The sequence below is a fragment of the Maylandia zebra genome, linkage group LG22 (genome assembly GCF_041146795.1).
Source record: "Maylandia zebra isolate NMK-2024a linkage group LG22, Mzebra_GT3a, whole genome shotgun sequence".
Classification (NCBI taxonomy): domain Eukaryota; kingdom Metazoa; phylum Chordata; class Actinopteri; order Cichliformes; family Cichlidae; genus Maylandia; species Maylandia zebra.
Window position 1 is genome coordinate 10,929,465 of NC_135187.1, and position 6,930 is coordinate 10,936,394.

The 6,930-nt window shown below is 37.3% G+C and overlaps 1 long non-coding RNA gene across 1 annotated transcript; it reads left to right on the top strand.

Annotated features, from left to right (window-relative positions):
• Positions 1–4,400: 4,400 nt before the first annotated feature.
• LOC143414573 (uncharacterized) lies at positions 4,401–6,695 on the top strand. The gene is made up of 4 exons (XR_013095208.1): positions 4,401–4,741; positions 5,665–5,810; positions 5,907–5,984; positions 6,104–6,695. It is a non-coding gene; the product is annotated as an uncharacterized LOC143414573 (long non-coding RNA).
• Positions 6,696–6,930: the final 235 nt, after the last annotated feature.

The following is a 6,930-nucleotide window of genomic DNA, read 5'->3' on the forward strand; positions in this document are numbered from 1 at the left end:
ATGCTAAAAATCTCATGAAAAAGACTTGCAGTACTGTGTTTCATCTCTATTTCTTTCTTTTTTTTGGGGGGGGGGGGGATATTTGTCACACTTAATTTGTTAAATCATCAAACAAAGATAACCCAGAGTAAACATGAAGTGCAGTTTTTAAATAATGATTTAAGTAATTAAGGGGAAAAAATCTATCCAAACCTACCTGCCCTATGTGAGAAATAATTGCATTCTGAACCTGGTAACTGGTTGTATTGCTCTTGGCAGCAAAACTGCAGTCAAGTGTTCACAATGATTGAATGAATGAGTCTTTCAAATCGCTGTGGAGGAATTTCGGCCCACTCTTTGGAGAACTGTTTTAGCGACATTGAGGGTTTTTGAGGATTATTGGCCTGTTTAAGGTCTTGCCAAAGCATCTCAATTTGATTTAAGTCCAGACTTTGACTACGCCACTCCAAATCAGATCATTTTCAAGTGTGCTCAAGTGCTCTTGAGCTTCAGAGCATGAACTGATGGACATTCTTCTTTAGAGATCAGAATTCATGTTTCCATCAATTACAGCAAGTTATTCAGATCATGAAGCAACAAAGCTGCCTCACACCATCACAGCTGTAATGATACTCAAACCTTTTAAAATGTTTGAATTTTGTCTCCTCAGTCAACAGAATATTTTCCCAAAAGTCAAGATGTTTTTGCAAATGTGAGACGAGCATTTCTGTTCTTTTTGGTCATCAGTGGTTTTCTCCTTGTAACTCTCCCATAGATGCCATTTTTGCCCAGTCTCTTTCTTTTTGTTGAATCATGAACTCTGACCTTAACTGAGGCAAGTGAGGCCTGGAGTTCTTCGGTGTTATTCTTTGTTCTTTTGTGACCTCTTGGATGAGTCGCTGATTCACTCTTGGAGTATTTTTGAACAGCTGGGCACTCTTGGGAAGGTTGACCCCTGTTACAAGTTTTCTCTTCTTGAGGATAATGGCTCTCACTCTGCCTTGCTGGCATCCCATAACCTTAGAAATGACTTTGTAACCCTTTCCAGGCTGACAGATGACTTCGTTTCTCAGCAGTTCTTGAGTTTCTGTAGATTGTAACATGATGTGCTGCTTTTTTAGATTTCTTAACCTGCTTCACTTTGGTGGTGAGGTTCTATTTAAGTGACTTCTTGGTTCAACAGGTCTGGCAATAATCAGGTGTGAGTGTGGATGTTGACATTGAACTCAGCTCAATTTCACAGCCAGTTGTTAAGTGTGCTTTTTAACTGTTGTCTATATGTATACGTTCTGCTTATGTGCTCTGCTGCATACATGACAGAGCCTGACCTCTGTATCTAGTCCATGTTTTACCTCAGTTTGAAGGCATCCTGATCGATCATGTGAGTCTCGCACTTGATGGATGGTGTAAAGGTGATTTATTAGTCGTGTCAGAGGAACAGGCAGCAGGGGGAAAGCTCTTTTGTCCCTGTCTTTTGAGAGCCTTGCTCTTGTTTTTCATTTTGTCCACTCTTTCACAGCACAGCTCGCTCTCTTCCTGTGGATTATTGTTGCCCTGCAGTGCCCTTTTAGATCTGGCAGTGAAGCTGCCTTCTAGCGAACAAAACTAAATACCAGAGGTCTTGCCCTCATAGAGCTAAGACATTGTAAATCTGTAGAAATGTGACTGAAGTGAGCCATAGGCAGACATATATCAGAAATCTCTGATGTGCTTTTGCCTCTCTGATTCTTCCCCTTGTGCCATTCTTTCTCTCTGACTGGAGGCCAAATAGCTTGTTAATCACAGGCTTCAAAAGGTAGCACTGGAATGACCAATTTCCTGTGAATTGGGTTTGATGAGGAAGAAGTCAGGAGGAAGAGCGGGATGAAGAAAGAGAAAAGCAACAGGTAGTCAGCAGTGCTTTCATACCTCTTGTGTCGCGCTGACAGTGAGCGAAGGGCTGAAGGCCTGTTTGTAAATTGATTGTGTGACTGCTCATGAGTGTCACTGTGAGACTGAGGCATGTGATAGTTTCCACCTGGTTTACTCAAGCTCAAACTTCAATACTAAAATTATTTTAACATAGCATTTGTTATACTTTCAATTTTAATTTCTGTCATATATACTGTTACAGCGATGATTTTTAAATAAACAAGGCTAAAATAAATCTGGTGTATGCACGAATGAACCCTGTGAGTAATAAGGTCAGGCTTCAGATTGCTCTAAACACTTGTTGTGGACGGTGCTGCTGAATTCAGAGCTCTCTGTGATGTCAGTTTGAAGTCTCTTGTTGTTCAAACCTGTAGTGAGGCCCCACTTCTGTTTTACTATATTTGACCTCACTTTATGCGCTGCAACTTTAGATACCATAGCAACTCTTGTTAAACTTCACTTCATCGTTCCCTCGTGACAAGTACGGAGTTTGCAATGATTCAAATTCTAATTTTCTTTCCAGATGAATGGAAATTGATATTTAATTCTTCTGACAGAATTTATCAGCTCAAATATTTTCGCAAGGCAAAGTCATTGTTAAAACTGAAAAAGCTGCTTTCAGTTGGCATTTCAGTCGTTCAAATGAAATAATAAGACTAAAGGGATCTTCAATATTGAATTAAGAGCTATAGTGAAAAAAGATGCAGTACATAACAAAATTATGGCTATGTTTCTAAAATAACCATGTTTTGCTGCTTGACTTGTTCAGATTTTAGTTTCTACTTTTAATGCTACAAAACAAAAGGGCATAGGGTGAGGCAAAACAGTCGTGCTTGGCAAATTGACACCCTCTTTACTAGATGTGCTGTAATGTAGTCCTTTAAAGAATCGCAGGTTAGCGGGTCAGCATTGATAGCATTAGAAGGGCTTCCAGGACTCCACTCAGATCATGCTACACAGAAGATGTGCTTGTAATTAACTAGGATTTTTCTTTTTTAACGTGACCCACAACCCCACGGTCTAATTAGGTCGTTAGTGAGATCTTTTTTCTACTTCATGCAGTACTTGTTGCATATTTAAGAATTTTATGGTCAGAGCAAAATAAGTTTGTGTATGTGTGTGTTTGAGCTGCAGGCTTTGTACAGCAACTAGCTAAAACTAGCTTCTGTTTTTTCCTATTACAGAATGCATTCGAGTGCGTTTCCTTGTGAGGATGTCATGATACACATGATACACAGAAAAATGACATTTTAAGCTGAAGTGATACTACTCAGTTTCTGTACGTTATGTGACATAATGTGGAATGATGTGATTCAATGGAGCATAAACAGTTTCGTTTTATGTCTGCAGTGTTCTCACAATGATTTACAAGAAGAAAAACAAAAAAAAACTGTAAACATAAATCAAGACAATGCAGTTAAGCCAAATTCAAATGGGCCCAGTCTTATACATCGCCAACGTAATTTACTATAATATATAGGAGTTTCCTAGCAGAGAGAAGAGAATCATTCTTCCTAATACTTTCAGTGTGCATCATATGATGTATATCCATCGATTTCTTTTCTTACACTTATCTGAAGTCATGGTGGTTGTGGTGGCAGCAGCAGGCTAAACAGGGTGTTCCCGTTGTTCTTTTTCCAAGCAACATTTTGTTCATCCTGGGATATCCTAGGCATCTCCCAGGACATATGAGACACACTGTATAATCTCTCCACTGAGTTCTGGCTCTGCCTCGGGCTCTTTTCCCAGCTTGGCAGAACATTTCCAAGATGAGGCACCCAGAAGGCATCTGGATGCCCGAACCACCTCAGCTGGCTCCTTTTCACCACAAGGAAGAGATGTTCTACTCCAAGCTCCCAATGGGTGTATGAACTCTTCACCCTTTCTCTGAGGCCCTACTAACAGTGCACTATCGCTGTACTCTTACTCAGTTTAATTGACCTCCAAAGTCCAGTTTCTGTGACTGGTTTGATTGCTGTGTGCTGTGCCTGGGCACTGTTTAATAAACTGTGTCCATGCCTGCTTGAAAAGGTAGAGATGTGCTGTTCAGCTGGAAATAGGCACTGCAATCACACTACATGCTTTTTTCATGAGTTCTGCTGTCCTGAGATTGACAACATAGGTGGGGGCTAAAATGCATCTCAGTAACTTTGCCTTCCAGTGGAGCTGAATCTGCCGAAGCTGTTCTTTGCTGCAGACTAAATATATAAAATAGTATTATTATTATTATTATTAACCTTTATTTAACCAGGAAAAGTCCCATTGAGATTAAAAACCTCTTTTGCAAGGGAGTCCTGGCCAAGAGGCGACAACACGTTGAAATTACAAAGTTACATACATATTATAAATAACAATTACATTTTAAAAACATTTTTCTCTGGCTCTCTCAATCTGGACTTAAAAGCATTTAATGAAATAAGATCTGCTATCTTCCAGTCTTTTTGCATCATGTTCCATGTGAAAGGGGCAGCATAAGTACACTCTAAAAAGTGATTCATCAGGCCTTTTACCACCACTTGATTAAATCCATGGCTGCAACATAAAAATTCTAATTTATTGATTAAGATAGACCTTCTAAGTTGCAAACTTTATTTTTTTGGGTTGTGTTGAATTAATAATGTTGGTAATTACATTAAATTAATTTTATATGTAATTTGAAATTAAATCCCAATGTTAGTGGGTTCAAAATAAAATTCAAGTTGTAATTACTTAAAGAAATTGAATAGATAACTTATTTTTTTTCCACTGTAACTTCTGATTTCAAATTCCCTCCCCTACCGACTTAACTAGCCCGGGCAAATTCACACATGTTGGGTTGCATGGTGCAAGCTTTTGTAAAAGACATTTCAAGGTAAGTAACATTTCATTTACAAATAACAGTTCTACCAAAGCAAAGCATGTGTGCTAGTCACCTGTAGTGGATTTGTGTATGATGTGATGCTCATACAGATAAGGAAATACTTTGCACTACCACATGTAGCTAATGCTAGCCATTGTAAACTTTAGCACAGCAGAGGATAAGACTTAGAAAGTTTCATTTGACAAAAGTCTTCAGCTAGAGAGTGCAACTGTGGCTAGGAAAAGCGTGGTTAAAGTTTTGCTACACAGTGCAATCTAATTTCGATCTTAGGCTGATTTTGTTTTTCTTTTTACCAAAATTAGAAGCCTTTAAACTGTGAATAGTTTTGTCAGAGGGATAACCTAGAGGCTTATTTTTTCTGTCTGGCTCATCTATTTTATGTCTTTATAAAACTTGCATGACCTATACGTAATATTACATTGTAAATGATTTTGGTTAGTATTGTGATACAGCTTAAAGTAAGTACTGTTCCTGATCTTAAGAGCTGTAGCTATCTTTGTTTTGTTTTTTTTGTTTTTAATATTGTTAATGTCATTCCAATAGCATTATTCTGGCATAGGCTATGTGAATCTACTTAATATTAAGACTTTATGTAAGCAGTTAGTATAGTGTGATAATCTAGGGTCATTAGTGCTTTGTTAAGTTGGGACACATTTTTTACAAAATGGGCTGGGAGTGAACAATGTGTAAATTCGAAACCTCTGCAAAAACAGGGTTGGTAAAACATTAGAGATTACACCACGGTTATGGTGGCGAAGTCTCCCTTGTCTTCACCAAGATTGTTTTTGTTCCCTCAAAACTTGGGGTAGCCTTAGATCACTTCTATCCTCTTTAAATAATGTATTAGAGCATTCATTAATGCAGTATAGCTAATAGTCTGCAAGGTTTAATTCTTCTGTTTGTGTGGTCTACAGATAAAGGAGGAGTTCAAGAGAATAACCACTGTAAGCCTTGAATGGCTACACTTGACAATTGCACCCCAAAACTGATGGATGTCATTTTCTCAAGGGGAGGAGCTAAGGGAGTGAGAATCAGGCAGATCAAGGACATGCTTCTTGAGGTAGGACAACTATTTAGACTTTGGGTAGCTTTGAAATGCACTTTGTTGGCAGTCACCCATGTATTTTATACTCATACTTTATTTTTTCTTAAATAGCACAATACAATTGAAGCCATCTGCTGCCTTATCACTTTCCTTGGAGAGAAGGACGAGGACCTTTTCATGGAGTTTGGTGTAAGTAATTCAGCATTGTGTATGTGTTCCATTGATCATCTGAATTCATTAAGATTCAGTAAGTATAAAAGTCTAATCTATAATTTACTAACCTATTTTTTTAAAATTTGCTTTACAAGGACACCGAAGAACTTAAGGCAGGTGATGAAAACTGCCATCATCAGTGACCGGTACACCCCTGGATCTAACCATAAGACTGCAACCATTGTGGTGGAGGAAACAAAAATCATGGAGGGCCAGAATTTCCCAAGGTGCTGTGTTTTGCTCATGGGCATAATATATGCTCTCAATCTGAGCTAATGCAAGGATCTGAAATATACTTTTGAAGTTGTTCAGAAGCTGTTCCTTGACCTTGATGGAACCATCATTATGTTAAAGATGTTGACTCTGTTTCAAAAATTGTTAACTGTTTTGAATCCTGTATGTGTAACATTGATCTTAAAGGTGTTTGCTGCATTGTGTAATAGAAAGATGCAAGATCTTGTAAAGTTTGGTAGGCATTGAAAGTTAACATTTACTGAACACTTGCATGGAAGTATTACTGCAACAAAATGTTTTCTAAGTAGATTTTTTACCAATTGAACACATTTGTTTCTGTGGTGTTAAATACATAAAGGCATATTCTATAACTTGGCTGTGATGGTATAAATCTAAATTTCTGGTTTATTTTCACTTTTTAAATACAAAGTGTTGAAATGCCTACTGTTAAAAAATAAAAAAAGTTATTTGATAAAAAAAAATGTTGAATGAATTCCTTTCTTAAAAGCTATTACAATAAAAATAAATAAGAGAAAGCTAAAATGATGATAATAATGATGAAAATTAGCAACTTAATATTTTAAATAATGAACTTTAAAAAATTGTTTTTGTAATTGCTGTAATTAATTACATAACACTTAAAAATCATTTCAAATAATGTGGAAAAAGTAATTGGAGGAACATAATT